The sequence below is a fragment of the Misgurnus anguillicaudatus genome, chromosome 8 (genome assembly GCF_027580225.2).
Source record: "Misgurnus anguillicaudatus chromosome 8, ASM2758022v2, whole genome shotgun sequence".
NCBI classification, from domain to species: Eukaryota; Metazoa; Chordata; class Actinopteri; order Cypriniformes; family Cobitidae; genus Misgurnus; species Misgurnus anguillicaudatus.
Window position 1 is genome coordinate 24,321,862 of NC_073344.2, and position 18,622 is coordinate 24,340,483.

Genomic DNA, 18,622 nt, shown 5'->3' on the forward strand with positions numbered 1-18,622 from the left:
CCCAGGACCAGGTCCGTCGGCATCCGCACATGCCTACCGAACATCAGATAAGTGGGGGCATATCCCGTCGTACTATGAATGCTGTTATTATAAGCTTGTAAGAGGTTCGGTAGAGCACTCACCCAATCACTCTGCTTCCGTTGATCCAAGGTCCCTAAGAGCCCCAACAGGGTTTGATTAAACCTCTCGCAGCAGCCGTTTCCTTGAGGGTGATATGACGTCGTATGGGTCTTCATGCACCCATACAGCTGGCATAATTCCCGGATCACCTTTGATTCGAAATTTGCCCCTTGGTCTGAGTGTAAGAACTCTGGACATCCGAACGTTTGGAAGACGTGCCGCCATAAAGCCGTTGCGGTGGTACTTGCCGTCTGATCGAGGGTGGGGACTGCCCATGCATACTTCGTAAACAGGTCGGTGATTACTAAGATGTTCGGATAGCGGTCCTGTGGCCGGCCCAGGGTCAGGAAATCCATCGCCATGATGTGAAGGGGGGCTTTGGCACATATGGGTATCATCGGCGCTCGGGCCTCTCGTCGAGACTTGAATAACATACACCTGGGGCAAGCTTGGACCAAGCTACGTACTGATGCTTCCAGCCCCGGCCAGTAGAAGAACCTGCGCAGCAGTGATGCGGTCCGTTCTTGTCCCTGGTGCCCCAGCTGGTCATGGTAGGCAGACACCAGGGCTGCTGTTTGGTCGGCGGGCACCACGATCTGGCGCACCTCCTCGCCCAGCTTCGGATCACTTACTTTTCGGCAAAGTACCCCCTCCTGTATCTCCAGCTTGTCCCACTGCCCCAGCAGTCTCTTTCCCGTCTCTGTCTGGGTCAGCCTCTCGGACGACGTTGGCCGCCGGCCTTGCTCCACCCACATCTTCACCTGCCATAAATCCTGATCCTGGGCCTGTCTTTCCTTCCACCGGCAGGGGTCCCAACCCCAGCTCCCGGGCACCGCCTCCTGCTGGCCTCCTGGTGCTTCCACGACCCCTATCAGATAGCCTTCCCCCTGGCTTTCCTCTTCTTGGCCATCACAGCCGCCGGGGCCGTCCACCTCTGGCAATCGGGACAAGACATCCGCGTTCGTGTGTTCCCGGCCGGGCCGATACTGCAGTTGGTAATCGAAATTGGCAAGTTGTGCCACCCAGCGCTGCTCCACAGCCCCCAACTTCGCTGTCTGTAAATGAACCAGAGGATTATTGTCTGTAATCACCGTTACCTTAGCACCCCAGAGGTAGTCCTTGAACTTCTCGCTCAGGGCCCACTTCAGGGCCAGCAGTTCCAGTTTAAATGAGCTGTAGTTCGCATCGTTCCTCTCCGCTGGGTGGAGGCTTCGGCTTGCGTAGGCGATCACCCGTTCCGTACCCGCTTGTCGTTGGGCCAAGACTGCTCCCAGCCCCAGGTTGCTAGCGTCTGTATACAAGAGAAATGGTTGGGTAAAGTCTGCATAGGCCAAGATAGGAGCCTGTAACAATTCCTGTTTCAATCTCTGAAATGCCCCCTCACAGAACTCATCCCAATCAATAGGGGGTGACCCCCGTCCCCGGTTTCGCCCTGTGCCGACCAGTAGCTGGTTAAGGGGCTTGGCAATCTTTGAAAAGTCTTTTATGAACCGTCTGTAGTACCCCACAAACCCTAGAAATGACCGCACTTGCCTCACAGTCTTGGGTGCACTCCAGTCTCTTACCGCGGAGACCTTCCCAGGGTCTACGGCCACCCCAGCAGCGCTGACCACGTGGCCCAGGAACTGGACTTCCCGCCTCAACAGATGGCATTTGTCGGGTTGCAACTTCAGCCCATATTTCTCCATCGCCTGAAAAACCTCTTCGAGGTGTCGGAGGTGGGAATCGAAATCTGGGGAATACACAATTACATCATCCAAATATACCAAGACTGACTCCATTAACTGACCTCCAAGACAGCGCTGCATGAGGCGTTGGAACGTGGCCGGAGCGTTACAGAGCCCGAAGGGCATCCGTTCCCACTCGAATAGTCCGAACGGGGTCGTAAAGGCGGTCTTCTCTCTATCGGCCTCGGCCACTGGCACCTGCCAATATCCGCTGGCCAGATCCAAAGTGGAGTACCAAGCAGACCGTGTGAGACCGGCAAGGGAGTCTTCAATCCGGGGTAAGGGAAAAGCGTCTTTCTTGGTCACCAGGTTAAGCTTCCGATAGTCCACACAAAACCTCCAAGCTCCTGACTTTTTCTGCACAAGTACGATAGGGGCTGCCCATGGGCTACTGCTTTCCCGGACGACGCCTCGCTCCAGCATACCCTGCAGTAGTGAGCGTACCTCTGTATACAAGGTGGGTGGGATCGGCCGGTACCTCTCTCTACTGGGTCCTGCATCTCCAGTCGGTATATGGTGTTCCACCACCTTAGTACACCCATAATCCTCCTCGTGTCTTGCGAATACATGTTGCCATTTCTGAAGGAGGGCTTGGAGTCTTTGTGTCTGCGCCTGTTCCAACTCTTCCCCTTGCAGGGACTCACCTGCCAAGTGCCTCGGCACGTCCCTCCCCCCGTTGTTCGAAGGGGCTTCCATCTGGGTCAGGGCCACCTCGATGACAGTGGGGCACACCTGACGGAACCTAACATCTCTCTCCTCCCTCACCTGATGGGGCGCGACCCCCGTTAATCGGGCCAGCCGCTGGTGTCGGTGTAAGTATACTGGGTAGGGGTGGTCGTTTCGGACCTTCACAGGGACCCTCCCCCGGCGGACCGCCGCTAGGCCTCGTGCTACTTCCACTTGGGGGCAATCGGCGTGAGGTTCAACCAATACCCATTCTTCGGGGCCAACTCCTCGGGGGGCTACTCTCACCCACACCATGGCCTCACTCCTAGGGGGAATAGACAGAGCAAATCGACACATCACTCTTCCTACCTCTTCCCGGCCTCTGCGGACCTGGGTCATCTGGACCCGACGACAGTCGGCTACTACTTGCTCCCATAGGGGCCTCTCGACAGGGGAGATCCTAGGGCCGGGCTTAGCCCGAAATAACTCCTCCCAACATTCGGAGAGGACGTTCATACCTAATAGGGCTCGATGGACACCCAAACATCTGTCCTCCACGATAATCACTCCTTTTTGGGGGACCAACACCCCATGAACTTCTAAGTCCGTCAGCCGGTAGCCAATATAAGGGATCTCTAGGCCGTTGGCGCCCCGCAACGTCAGCCAGGGGGCCTCCCCTCCTTGGGCACTCTGCTTCCCAAATACTTCCTGCGAGAGACTTTCCGCAAACAATGTCACTTGAGAGCCCGTATCTACTAGGCACTGTATTGTCTTGCCACATACCTTCACCTCCGCCATTGGGCTGTGCCCAACCATCTGGTCTCTAGAATTCTCACGTCTTCCAGGGTCTTCTCTAGGGGTCCCGGCCACACGACCCACTGTGGCCGGTCGTCTTAAAAACCCCCCTCCGATGCCCTGCGAGGCCCACACTGGCGACTGTAGTGCCCTGGTTCTCCACACCGATTGCAGATTGGCCGCCCTTGGTCATCCCACTCGAAGCGGGGCCGGTTCAAACGATTCGGGCGTCCCGGTGGCTCCCGGCCCCTCTCAGAGTAGACTCGCTCTCGGGGTGCCGGCCTCGGTTCCTCTCGCGCCCTACTTTGGCGAAGTTCTCCCAAGAGGGTCTTAGATAGTTCCGACATCTGCTCTCGGACATCTTTCAACAACTCTACCCTCAGGGCTTGCTTCCAGTCTGCGTGTTCAGGTGGCGCTGCTGTGTTTCCACTTACGGCTGCACATACAGGGGTTTCGGTTACTTCGGCCTCATCACCCTCCAGGGCTAGCGCCTCCTTCTTTAGATCTTCGAAGGTAAGCCCGGGGTCCCTCCGAAACTGGACCCTCAGACTTTGTCTCACGGGGCCTTCTTTCATCCCCAGGAGGAACTGGTCGCGTAACAAAGCTTCTCCATCTCCTAGCCCATGGTCTCGTCGGGCTTGCAGGCGAGTGAACTGCTCCCGCAGCCTGAGGGCAAAAGCTCGAATAGGTTGTCGGGGGCCTTGTTTACAATTAAAAAATTGTGAACGGAGGACAGCTACGGGGGTATGGTCACCATATTGTTCAGCAAGGAACTGGAACACAGTCTGGGCGGTGGCTCTAATTGCTTCGGGGGCGGCTTGTACCTCTCGCCGTGCTTCTCCTTCTAGGGAGTTCAACACAAATTGGAGCCGCTGGGCGGCGCTAAGGCCCTGCAAGTCGGCCAAGTACTCCAGTTGGGCCTTCCATTCGGTCAGGCGTACCTCCGACTCTGCTCCTCCATATCTCTGGACCCATGGGCTGCCCATGATAACGGGTGTGGCACGGGGTGGGGCTGCTGGCCCCGCGTTGTCAGTCATTGGGTGACCTTGGTTACTCAACTCGAGGTGGGACCCTGCCGACTACGCCAAAATCTGTCACCACTAGGGGCTGGCTGTGTTTGACTAAGCCACGCCCCTTTTGAACTCCCACCTCGAGGAGGTCCCCAAAGCCGACCCAATGACCAGACAAACACGGAAACAGGTAAGTAAAATTTAAAACAAGCTTTATTGAATTTAAATACTTAAAAGGACTGGGAAAATTGGGGAAGGGAAATTTAAAACTAATGGCTTCTTCCCCTCCCTCCAGGGAGACTGCAGCCACGGGTAAACAGGGACAGAACAACAGGGGTGCCAACCACCGTCAACGGGGAAAGAGGGAAACGTCAGGCTCCCGCCTGGACCCTGCTAGCCGTGGCGCCCTCCTTCTTCTCTCCTGGAGGCAGACAATTTTTGGTGTGACTGGTAGAGGTCTTTCCCACTGTCCGTGCCCAATGGTTCACTCTCGCCTTCTTCTCTCTCCACAGGCGGCCACTAGGACAACAAAGACACTGTTACTGGACTTTGAATGTTTCTCACCGGCTCCCTGCTTACAGCTTCCTGAGTAAGTATCACGTTCACCGTCGGTTCCTCAATGATTCACTCTCGTTTTCCTCTCTCTCTCCACAGGTGATCGCTAGGACACAGAAACACTGTTACTGAACTTTGTATGTTTCTCACCGGCTCCGCTGCTTACAGCTTGCTGGGTAAGTATCACGTTCACAGTCGGCTCTTTACTGATCCACTCTCGTTTTCCTCTCTCTCTCCACAGGTGATCGCTAGGACACAGAAACACTGTTACTGAACTTGGAATGTTTCTCACCGGCTCCGCTGCTTACAGCTTTCTGGGTAAGTATCACGTTCACAGTCGGCTCTTTGCTGATTCACTCTCGTTTTCCTCTCTCTCTCTCCACAGGTGATCGCTAGGACACAGAAACACTGTTACTGGGCTTTGAATGTTTCTCACCGGCTCCGCTGCTTACAGCTTTCTGGGTAAATATCACGTTCTCAGTCGGCTCTTTGCTAATTCACTCTCGTTTTCCTCTCTCTCTCCACAGGTGATCGCTAGGACACAGAAACACTGTTACTGGACTTTGAATGTTTCTCACCGGCTCCGCTGCTTACAGCTTTCTGGGTAAGTATCACGTTCACAGGCGGTTCTTCAATGATTCACTCTCGTTTTCCTCTTTCTCTCCGCAGGTGATCGCTAGGGCACAGAAACACTGTTACTGGACTTTGAATGTTTCTCACCGGCTCCGCTGCTTACAGCTTCCTGGGTAAGTATCACGTTCACAGTTGGCTCTTTACTGATTCACTCTCGTTTTTCCTCTCTCTCTCTCCACAGGTGATCGCTAGGACACAGAAACACTGTTACTGGACTTTGAATGTTTCTCACCGGCTCCGCTGCTTACAGCTTTCTGGGTAAGTATCACGTTCACAGTCGGTTCTTCTGTAGGTCAGCAGGGGGGCGAAGGTCACACACCACCTCGCCGGGTCGAGCACTGCCCTATCCCCACTGTCCGTAGGCCGATCGAATCCCGGATAGGGGCGCCCTTTCGTAGAGACCACGGGGGCGGCGGACCCTTTCGCCTCCGACTCTGCGACAATACAAACACAGATAAGCTTACGCCACAAATGCTTCTAATATTTTACTCACAGTCCTTCACAGCTCTTGGTCTGCGTCTCTTCGTACTCTTAAAACAGCTCACAGCGTATGATGGCAATGAGGTCTGAGGTCGTTGGCCCCTCCGTCCTCCTTCCAGGGAAGAGAATGGATGGTGCGGGGCTTCTCTGACAAGACACACAGCAACCCACAGCAAATACACAGCACCACTCTAACGTGAAAAAGCTTATGATTTGTAAAGTCTCACTCACCACACTGTAAGTGCAACACCACAAGGGAAACGCCCGGTATCCTCCACTGTGCTTGGGGCTAACGTAGAGGCGATGGCAAACCGACCAGACCAAAGTCGCGTTGCTGTGGCTGTATGGAATGTATGCTTCTAGCGGCTCGCCCACCACGCTAATTATAGGGGTAGGGCCGCCTTCCTAATCCTAGAAGACTCCAACGATCACACAATGTAAGTTTCTGCCAGTTATGCTACACCAACGGACATACTCACAGCGGATAGCCTTTGTTTACGTTGTGTAACGAGGTCAAATCCCTTCTCGCTTTAATCCTTCCAAAATACTAGTTGGACCAGAGTTCCTTTTCTACCCGTAGGGTTATTCCTCAAATCCAGCCGGTCCACCGTAACTGCAACAAGAGAGGAGGGAAGAGAGAGAAATATAGCCAGTCACCACGTCTAACAATGAGCACAGCTCCGTTCCTCAGCACACACTCAACTGCCAACTGTCATCTAACTGCGCTTTTTATACTTCTCTTTACACTCCCGTTATCCAATTACCCGGCGATCTCTTTAACTAGGCACAGCTGTGCCCAATCGGCTGATTACAGCCTTCGCGGAGCCGCCGGATGTCCGGTGTTTCTATTTTTCCGGTCGGGGCGGAAACATCCGGGCGGAACCAAACTTCCTCAACTTTTGGTTCCGCCCTGAAAAGTCGTCACCCCGTGACACTAACATTTTCAGCAGTCTGCTGGTATGGAAATCTCACTGTTAAGGCCAAAACTGCTCTTTCAAATATAGTGAAGGTTAGCAGTAAAATTATAGGTGTCCAGCAGTACAGTCTTACTGACCTGTATAACAGACAGGTAGTAAGGAAGGCAAAATCTGTAATTTCTGATGATTCCCATCCTCTTCATTTAGAGTTTCAGCTCTTGCCTTCTGGGTCTCGGTTTAGACTACCTTTAGTAAAGAGCAACAGATACAGGCACTCGTTTGTTCCGACAGCCATTTCTCTCTTAAACGCAGCCCAGAGGACTTGACAATAAATTAGTGATGGGTCTGTTATATAGCATGAATAATACTCATTGAGGTTTCATGATGTTGTGATGTAATGGTGATTGTATTGTAATGTAAGTATTTCATGTGTCTTGATTTTTGTATTTGTGTTTGTCTAGTGTATGTCTTGCTGCAGAACAAATTGCCCTAAGGGGACAAATAAAGGTTTAACTAACTAACTAACAGTACTCACCGACAGAACTTTTGCAGCTAGCGAATGCATATTGAGCAAGTAAAACCTCGCGAAGGTGTTATGTGAAGCCCAACCAGCCGCGCGACACACATCTTGCACAGTAGTACCATGAAACCAAGCCCATGATGAGGCAATAGCCCTCGTAGAGTGTGCCCTGATGTTAAAAGGGGGCTCCAATCCGCCGCTCTCGTAAGCTAGCGTTATAGCATCCACTAACCAGTGAGAGAGCCGCTGTTTAGACACCGCTCTGCCTTTAGTAGCGCCACCGAAGCACACAAAGAGTTGGTCCGATGCTCTGAAATTGGCAGTACGATTCACATATGCCCTCAAGGCTCTGACAGGGCAAATAGCCTCCTGGTTAGATGCGTTCTGAGATGTTGCAGGCGCTGCAGATAACGCCGATATGGTAACTACCTGATCGCGAAAGGGGGTAGAGAGAGATTTAGGTATAAATCCAATCTTGGGTCTCAAGATGACATTACAATCTCCCGGGCCGAAGCGTAAGCAATCCTCGTTGACAGAAAACGCTTGTAAATCCCCAACGCGTTTCGTAGTAGCCAGAGCGAGAAGAAGAGCCGTTTTAAGAGACAGGTCTTTAATAGAGCAAGACTCCAGAGGTTCGAACGGCGGTCGTGAAAGTGCACTAAGCACTACATCTAAATCCCAAGGCGGCACCGAAGGGGTGCGAGGGGGTTTTAGTCTTCTCGCTCCTCTCAGGAATCGGACAACAAGTGCGTGTTTTCCTATCGAGTGCCCTTCCAAGGGGGGGGCGTATCGCCGCAATAGCCGCCACGTAGACTTTTAGCGTCGACGGCGAGCTGCCGGCGTCCATCTTATGCTGTAAGAAAAGCAAAATGTCCGACACCGGGCAGTTTAACGGGTCGATGCCGTTGTCATGACACCATTTTAGAAACACATTCCATTTAAGATCGTACAAGCGCCTCGTAGACGGCGCTCGCGCCTCAGTGAGCGTGTTCTCCACCCGATGCGAGAGATCGCTAAAGTTATCTAACGTTACGTTCCTCTCACCTGCCAAGCGTGTAGGTTCCACAGCCCTGGGTTGGGGTGCCATACTGAACCTTCCACCTGAGTCAGTAAGTCCCTCCTTAAGGGAATCTGCCATGGGGGGCTTAATAACATCTCTCTCAAGTTCGGATACCACGGCTGGTTCGGCCAGTCTGGTGCGACTAGAATTACCGTGGCTCTCTCCTCCCTGATTTTGCATAACACCAAGGGTATGAGTTTTATCGGAGGGAAAGCATACAGTCTGGATTCCGGCCAGCGTGATGTCAACGCGTCCCCTTGTAGCGGGGAGTGAGTGAGCGAGAAAAACAGCGGGCAGTGCGTGTTCTCGCTGGTCGCGAACAGGTCTATCGACGCCCTCCCGAACTGGCTCCATATCAGCTGAACCGATTCGGGATGGAGCCACCACTCTCCGCTGGGAAGGCCTTTCCTCGATAACATATCCGCTCCTCTGTTCAGAATGCCCGGAATATGTGCTGCTCTGATGGAGAGTAAATGGCGGTCCGCCCATAGAAGAAGGCTGGCCGCCTGCTCGAATAGGGCTTTTGAATGAATACCTCCCTGGCGATTTATATATGAAACCACCGTCGTGTTGTCCGTCCGTACTAGAACATGATGACGCTCGAGTTGCGGACGAAATGTCTTGAGCGCTAACATTACCGCTCTCATTTCCAGACGGTTTATGTGCCAAACACTCACTGGATCCGGCCACACACCGGACGCTGGTGTGCTCATGCATACCGCTCCCCAGCCTGACCTCGACGCATCCGTGGTGACCGCTATACGAGAGGCTACCTGTCCTAGCGGGGCTCCGACACTGTACAGGGTCGGGTCGCGCCACGGTCTCAGCGCGCTGACACAGCTGTGTGTTATCTGAATGCGCAAAAACGCTGAGGCCCACATATTCATCGGAACTCGATCTTTCAGCCATATCTGTAACGGCCGCATGCGAAGCAATCCCAAATGACAAACTGGAGCGGCTGATGCCATCAGACCCAGCAGCCTTTGAAACTCTCTGAGGAGGACAAACCGGCCGGTTCTGAAACGGCGAATGTACAGCGTTAATGTTTCTACACGTTGCTGCGAGAGATGAGCGCGCATCGATGTAGAATCCAACAGAACTCCCAGGTAAGAAATGGATTGACTCGGTATGAGTTTGCTTTTCTGTACATTGACTCTGAGTCCTAACGCTTCCAAGTGGGGCAGCAATGCATCTGCATGACTGATTAATAGATCGCGAGATTGAGCTAAAATCAGCCAGTCGTCCAGATAATTCATAATGCGCATCCCGCTCGCTCTGAGGGGGGAGAGAGCCGCATCCATGCATTTCGTGAACGTGCGCGGGGCTAAAGCTAGCCCGAACGGTAGGACGGAGTATTGGTAAGCTGCGCCCTCGAACGCAAATCTCAGAAAACACCTGTGACGGGGGGATATCTGAATATGGTAGTAAGCGTCCTTTAGATCGATCGACGCAAACCAGTCCCCAGGGCGAACTTGCGCTAGGATCTGTTTCACGGTTATCATTTTGAATACACGTTTGCGTAGCGCACGATTGATAGGTCTTAAGTCCAGAATCGGTCTCATCCCGCCGTCTTTCTTGGGCACCACAAAGTACCGGCTGTAAAATCCGCTGTTCAACTCGCCGTGAGGGACACACTCTATCGCTCCTGTCGCGAGCAGGTTTTGTATCTCCCGTCTCAGGACAGGGGCATTTTGCGGTGTTGTTAATGACGTTACCACACCATTGCAACGGGGCGGTCTGCGTCTGAATTGTAGAGAATAGCCGTTCTCTATGATGCTTATTACCCATTCTGATACGCCCGGAATCGCCTTCCAAGCTTCTAGAAATTGGCATAGAGGGCGAAGGTGGCCGTGCATAGACGCTTGTGACGTGTTTTCTACGAACGAGCCTGACCCTTGCGGAGCTAGAAATGTCAGCGGCGGGGCGGCACGTAGAAGCTGATTCTCGTTCAACGGCTCGGTGGCGGTGCCCGAGTTTAACTGATAAGCACTTTGTACATATCTCAACCTCGCGCTGCTTGACTGCAGGGCTTCGGTCGCTATATGAGGGCTGTGAGGAGGAAAAAGCTCTTTTTGTGGTGATGTTTGTGTTTTTATTACATTTACACACATAACAGTATTCACAACAGTATTTACAACGGTGTTTATTGAACACGGAATGTCGCCCACAGGAACAGAGGGGGGCAGAGGAACCCGGCGTGTAGACGCCTGCCCCTTCACGAGCGATCTCCTCCTCTCGCCCTCTCCATCAGGAAGAAGGCTTGCGAGCCTGATGCTGTCCGCCGCGGCGTCGAGGGCTCCTGCCACGACCGTGACCTCCTCGGGGCTGCCAGTTCTTAGGGCGCACATCGGGCTCCTGACGCGATGGTGCGGAGAAACCAGCTGGTTTAGGAGGGCGTTGCGCGGATCGCGGGGCTGAAGAAGAGCGCGATCTAGCCGCCTCATGCTGAGAGGAGCGTCTGGGAAGCAGCTGACTCATGGCGCGTGAGCGCTTTTGTGCCTCTGAAAAACGCTCGACGACTGACTCCACGGCGTCACCGAAGAGGCCGGCGGGAGTAATCGGAGCATTCAGCAACGCTTTACGCTCGTTGTCCTTCAGCTCAGCTAGGGTAAGCCATAGGTGGCGATGAAGGACGACCATGAAGCCCATAGATTTTCCGACGGCCTGGGCAGAGAGCTTCGTTGCCATGAGAGCAAAATCCGTGGCAGCGCGTAGGTTGCGTACCGCCTCAGTATCGACATCATCACCCAGCGACTGCAGAATCTTCGCCTGGAAGAATTGTAGAACGGCCATAGCGTGTAGCGCCGCCGCCGCCTCACCAGATGATGCATAAGCCTTGTCCGCCAGATGGGCTGTCATCCGACAGGGCTTTGACGGCAGGCCGCGCTCAGCGCCGAGTGACGCGGAGGAAGGGCAAAGGTGTGCCGCGACGTTCTCTTCCACGGGGGGAATGCGCACGTAACCGTGGGCTTCCCCGCCGTCTACCTGCGAGAACATGCCGGGTGCATGGACGCGCGCCGATTGGGGTGCAGACCATGTCTTGGAGACCTGATCGTGAACATCAGGGAAGAAAGGCGTCTTCCTCCTCGGAGCGGCCTGCTGGCGGCCCGATTGGAGGAACCATGAATCTAGCTTGCTCCTCGCCGGCTCGTCAGGCGATGTCCAGCTGAGGTCCAGCTCTTTTGCCGCCATCTCCATAATCCTAGACATCTCAGACTGGAGATCCACGTGAGGCGGGCGTTCCCGCTCTGCCTCAGCCCAGCTGGTAGATGCAGAAAGCGACATGCTGTCTTCCTCGTCCTCAATACCAAACGAGACAGCCACGTCCGAAGCAGAAGGGGGGCGGAAAACATCCGGGTGGAACTCCACTGGAGAGCGCTTAGATCCCGAAGGGCGGGCGCCACCGGAGGAGCTCCTGCCGTCGTTACCATCCTGGCGGGGAGCAAGAGAAGAATCAGAGGGGGGGGGACCCGCCTGCGGCACAGCGGCGGCAGCGGGTTGCTCCCCGGCGAGACCTCGAGCCACAACTCTCCTAATCCTGAGCACGCGTGCTGGGAGGTCGGCGCAGTGCTCGCACGAAGAATCCGCGAGAGCCGCCTCGGCGTGCGCCAATCCCAGACAGGCGATGCAGTGCTCGTGGGAGTCCGGCTGCTCCAGGGGTCCCGCGCAGAGAATGCAGATCATAGACTTGCTTGAAGATTTCATCTTGAGTGAAGAAGAGAATTCTGATGTTCGTCGCTCTTACACCGCCTTTTATAGGCTCCCGCTTCCCGCGGTCAGCGACGATTGGCCAGTGCCCTGCAATGGCGTTGTTCAATAAGATTTCAGTTTTGGTGAAGTGGGAGGAGTTAACCCATAGCGTCAGCGGACACAATGTCGAGAGACCGCTCTCGATAGGGAAACTTACCAATCATACTGTTCCTCTGAATGGGTGGGTTCTCTTATCACTAACTCTCATAGATATGTATCATGTATGTATCTATTATGACAAATTCTGCTCGCTCGCTCGCTTGGTTCGTGTTATAAAAATAAATGTGACTTTACTGCGGTCTTTTTCGGTTTATTTAGTTTTGTGTTAACTATATCCACAAAGTATTCGAATAAATTGGTAATATAAAACTATTCTTCGCTGTAAATTAATTGTGTGCTCAATTGCGACGCCCTGTGTTGAATTTTCCCGCGAGTACAGTATCATTACTGAGGGGAAATATAACATTATTCATTTAATTCCACAAAAGGTGAGTAAGATATTAAATGTATAAGTTGTCTTTTTAAAATGTTTAAGCTTTCTACATAATGTAAATTGAAAATTGTATTATTATTATTAATTTCGCGACCTATTATCTAAATTGTGTGTTCATGAAGGCCTGTAACGTACTGCAGCTTCCTGCAGGCAACGTGAAACATTGCTGAGGGAGAACTTTATTCACAACAAAAGGTGAGGAATATTATTAAATAAATATATTGTACATATTATATTGTGTATATAGTGTATGTGTGTGTATATACAGTATTGTTCAAAATAATAGCAGTACAATGTGACTAACCAGAATAATCAAGGTTTTTAGTATATTTTTTTTATTGCTACGTGGCAAACAAGTTACCAGTAGGTTCAGTAGATTCTCAGAAAACAAATGAGACCCAGCATTCATGATATGCACGCTCTTAAGGCTGTGCAATTGGGCAATTAGTTGAATTAGTTGAAAGGGGTGTGTTAAAAAAAATAGCAGTGTGGCATTCAATCACTGAGGTCATCAATTTTGTGAAGAAACAGGTGTGAATCAGGTGGCCCCTATTTAAGGATGAAGCCAACACTTGTTGAACATGCATTTGAAAGCTGAGGAAAATGGGTCGTTCAAGACATTGTTCAGAAGAACAGCGTACTTTGATTAAAAAGTTGATTGGAGAGGGGAAAACCTATAAAGAGGTGCAAAAAATGATAGGCTGTTCCAGGCCCGGGGTGGGTAATCGGGAGAACCATGAGAATTCCCGGTGGGCCGCTTCACTTTTGGGCCGGTCAATTTTTTTTTTTTTTTTTTTTACATTTGTCACGTTAGTGAGTCTATCTTCTCTTAAATGACACTTCACACATTTCGCATTGACACTGCAGCGCACAGCCTTTTCATGGGTTGTTCCATGTGAGGGAGTTTCCCCCTCCCCTCCCATAGAGTTGGTTCGGTCCAAAGCACGTCCCAGAAAACTTTTCTCCGGTAGGCTGGGCCGGCCCTACCGTAACAATACGCGTCTGAGAGGAGGAGGGCGTAAAAAACAGGTTGAAGAAAAAATCCATTGGAGGATGATGCTGCCAAATGTGCCAAACTTACAGATTTATTTTCAAGAGGACAACAACAGGTAACTTAAAGATAAATAAGTCTAGTAAGTTAATGATTAGCATTAGCAACGTAATTATTCGGCTAATACTGTTGTCAAACTATTTACAAGCCAACTTTTTTTTTAGTTAAAATATTAGCCTTTTGTGTATACATGGCGATTCATAGACTTTGCAAATATTATGCAAGCAGCTTCTGAGCAGCAGATAAGCCAGTTCCCTGCTGAAAACGAGTAGGCCATGAGAAAACAATATGAATTAAAGTTATTTAACCCTCAGGTTGTGTTCAGAACCATATAACACCTTTTGTGTTCCCAGTCAAAAATGACCAGCCTAAAAAAGCTTATAAATCACTTGTTATGCTATATATTTACCCAATATTGGATTCAATATTTTTGTCAAATTGTTTTCTTTTTTAATTAGGACTGGGTTTTATATTTCTATTTGCATCTGATTAATCATAGCCTTCATAGCATTAGCAATGCTAATAATTTATCAACCTTTTCTTGTGGAATTGACTCCAAAAAGGGGTTGGATTATTTTTGACCCATAATGGGTAAATATTGGACAGAACACATGCTGGGTTAAAATTGACCCAATGCTGGGTTGTTTTAACCCAACTGTTGGGTTATTATAATCCATGGTTGCATAACAGCAATCCAGCATTGGGTTATTTTTGGCCCAGCATTTGTTCTGTCGGATGTTTGCCCATTGTGGGTCAAGGATAACACAGCCTTTTTTAAAGTGTAGAGGGATATTTTTGTTAACTTCTCATCTTAAGTGAAATATTATTTAACTTTTACCTTATTTGTTTAACCATGATATTAATAGAAACTATAGTAAGAGCTGGACTTTTGTTTTATTTATCCAATTTGAAAAAAGTGCTAATTTGGAATAACACTATGGAAAAAGTGGGCCGGTCTTGGGCCTGAAACTCCCGGGCTGAAAAGTGGCCCCACTCCGGCCCTGGGCTGTTCAGCTAAAATGATCTCCAATGCCTTAAAATGGAGAGCAAAACCAGAGAGACGTGGAAGAAAACGGAAGACAACCATCAAAATGGATAGAAGAATAACCAGAATGGCAAAGGCTCAGCCAATGATCACCTCCAGGATGATCAAAGACAGTCTGGAGTTACCTGTAAGTACTGTGACAGTTAGAAGACGTCTGTGTGAAGCTAATCTATTTTCAAGAATCCCCCGCAAAGTCCCTCTGTTAAAAAAAAGGCATGTGCAGAAGAGGTTACAATTTGCCAAAGAACACATCAACTGGCCTAAAGAGAAATGGAGGAACATTTTGTAGACTGATGAGAGTAAAATTTTTCTTTTTGGGTCCAAGGGCCAAACCAACAAAATTAATGTTATGGAGTGGCCAGCCCAATCTCCAGACCTTAATCCAATTGAGAACTTGTGGGGTGATATCAAAAATGCTGTTTCTGAAGCAAATGTGAATGAATTGTGGAATGTTTTTAAAGAATCATGGAGTGGAATAACAGCTGAGAGGTGCCACAAGTTGGTTGACTCCATGCCACACAGATGTCAAGCAGTTTTAAAAACTGTGGTCATACAACTAAATATTAGTTTAGTGATTCACAGGATTCCTAAATCCCAGAAAAAAAAATGTTTGTACAAAATAGTTTTGAGTTTGTACAGTCAAAGGTAGACACTGCTATTTTTTTGAACACACCCTTTTCAACTAATTACCCAATTGCACAGCCTTAAGAGCGTGCATATCATGAATGCTGGGTCTTTTTTTTTCTGAGAATCTACTGAACCTACTGGTAACTTGTTTGCCACATAGCAATAAAAAATATACTAAAAACCTTGATTATTCTGGTTAGTTACATTGGACTGCTATTATTTTGAACAATACTGTACACATGTGAGTAACTTGGTTAACAAATAAATATGTGACTGTCGTGTGACAGAAAAAAAATGTAGGGAAAAGATTTGCCCTAATTATAAATATAGATTATATATCTTTTCAAACATTTTTTGATATTATTTGTAATTCCAATGAGAATTTATTATCAGTTTTCGATATTATTGCACATTTCAAACATACCTAATAAGCCACAAACTCAGATGAACTCCATTGCACATATCTTCCAGATTTCTTTAAAACATTTTAATATACAAGTTTAATGTGTGGATTATTTCAATATTCAAGCTGTATACATTTATAAAGGTTTTAAGACATATTTGCTGTTTAATGTTGCAGGATAAAGATGAAGAGGCGGGACTTGAGCAGCTTGTGATGGCTGTAATTGTAAAGAATGGATCTTGTAGGAGTGGAAGCCCAAAGGATGCTGGAATTGTTATTGAGGCCTTAAAGGTGTTCACAGGGCATGCTTTATCCTCATTGGATCTATGCATTGAATCTCCAGTATCCCAGGCATCTTTTCAGGTGTTTCAGAAACTTTTCTTGGAGCTGGATTCTTCAAAGTTTATGAACTGATTACAGTACAGTAAGTCTAAACTGCTGTCTGATTTTCTGGGTGTGAATCAATGTACACAAACATAGAACCTTTCGTCGGGAAATGTGGACGGTTTTCTTTAAAGACTGTAAAATACTTTTTGAAGTTTACACTGTTACAAATACATCATTAAAATGAGATGCTTTCCTGTTCTTTTGACTGCAATAAAATAGGAATTGATTCATCTTTGTCTGTCATTCTGAAATCAGATATAATACTCATTACTAATAAAAATATTAATGGATGATGTTAAATTAAAATAATATAATTGAATAGTATTTATTGTATAGTGCAAGGTCTTTGTCCTGTATACCCAATAGGCTATTTTGTTTAAATTTAAATTAATTTCTAATTGCAAATTGCAGATTACCTTTTTGAAGGGGTTACTATTAAAGAGTTTATGGAGTGATTCTAACACAATTTTTATTTGTTGAATTTAATTTATGATATGGCTTGTAATCTGTTGCCACACTTTTATTGAGTAGATATGGCATAATATTTTTTTTTATTGTATAGTGCTAGATCTTTGTCTAGTAGGGGTGGAACGGTACACACAAGTCCCGGTTCGGTTCGTACCTCGGTTCAGGCTTCACGGTTCGATTCACTTTCGGTACAATGGAGGAAAAAAGCAAAACAAAAATGAAGAAGGCATTTTTTTAAGCTAATCTTAAAAACATAGGTGTCCTTATCAGTGTTATGTTGAGATGTCATGAATATGAACTGAAATGCATTTAACATACTATCTCGTATTTCAAAAATATATACCACTTTAAGTAATCTTGTACTCATCTTTCATACAAATAGGGGTTCAAATGTATTACAAGTGTTACCTAAATACATTTTTAAATTACATTTATGGCCTTATTTCATATTAATGTACTAAAGAACAAAAAAATAGGCTTGTAGGATGAATTAATAGGTGTGTACGACTTCACGAGGCGCTGCAAGAAACGACAAGTGGATGACGTCAGAGTAACGCGAGAGCGATTTGAAATCAGCCTCCTCCGCAAGATTTCTCGCGGTACTCTGACGCTGATGGCGCTGCGTAAAGTTGAGCACGCTTAAAGAACTGAAAGCAGCTGAACTCGACAAAACTGCCCTGCGTATGCCTGTTGTATATAGCAGGACAATTTATATCCTACTTCTCAGCGTGAGAAATACAAAGTGTGGCATTTGAACTGACTGAAATGCGTGTTTGTCAAGGTGAATGCGTGAGACTTGAGAGCCCTGATTAGATGTATTTCCACTCACATACCTAACAACTGCTGAACAACGCCGACGCACAGTCCTCGTCTTTTCCACCACTCTCTCGCCTGTACTATTGTAACTGACTGGAAAACTGAAGTTTTGCCAAACTTGCGATCTTAAAGGGGCCGGCGGATCCTCACCACCATTTGCCATACTCGCTGTCGCTGCTATTTCACTCACTGGACCGTGAACCTGACAAAAAACTGCAGAGTGCCAGAATGTAGACGGTCTCTGATAGAGCGCATACATAGGCGGAGCTCGGCTGCATCGGCGCCAATCAGAGCTTCAGAGCTAAAGCGGGGCAACAGATTAGCTGTCCATAAAGAACCCGCCTATCTAACAGTAGTTCCGCATAACATTAATTATTTTGCACGCAAGTTTTTTTTTATTTTCATACCGTGTATTCTCCGTTTAAATTCATGCACCGAACCGTGACCCCCGTACCGATTCGGTTCGAAACGAATACATGTATTGTTCCACCCCTATTGTCTAGTATACACAATATTTTTGTTTAAATTTTAATAAAAATTTTAATTGCAAATTGCAGTTTGGCTTTTTGAATATATAAATATTAAGGAGTTTATATCTAAATCTAAATCAATTTTGATTTGTTGAATGTAATTAATGATATTGCTTGTAATCTGTTGCCACAATTTTATTGAGTAGATGGGGCATATTATTTTTTACAGTGTGTGCACTGAAAAAAATGATTCATTGAATTTAATCAATTTTTTTAAGGTAAGTGGTTGCAATCAATTTATTTAAGCTGCATTTAAACAAAAGTTTTATATTTTATTTTACTTTACTAATCTCTTTGTTTAAATGTAGCTTAAATAAATTGATTGCAACCACTTACCTTAAAAAAATTGATTAAATTCAATGAATCATTTTTTTTTCAGCGTGCCTTCCCCCTCATCTGATTTATTCAATATTTGTATAATCTCAGCGCATTGTTCAAGTGTAAGATAGCAAATTGAAAGATCATCAACATATTGGAACAGTGTATTAACTAGCACTAGATCTTTTCAACACTGTTTGTAAAAATGTATCAAAAATACAAAGTGAATGAGGAAATCTTGCAGTTATCTA

The 18,622-nt window shown here is 48.0% G+C and overlaps 1 long non-coding RNA gene across 1 annotated transcript; it reads left to right on the plus strand.

Moving 5' to 3' along the window:
- The first annotated feature begins 12,388 nt into the window (after positions 1–12,388).
- Positions 12,389–16,324, plus strand: LOC141365750 (uncharacterized). Its single transcript, XR_012370778.1, has 3 exons — positions 12,389–12,721; positions 12,849–12,921; positions 16,030–16,324. It is a non-coding gene; the product is annotated as an uncharacterized lncRNA (long non-coding RNA).
- Positions 16,325–18,622: the final 2,298 nt, after the last annotated feature.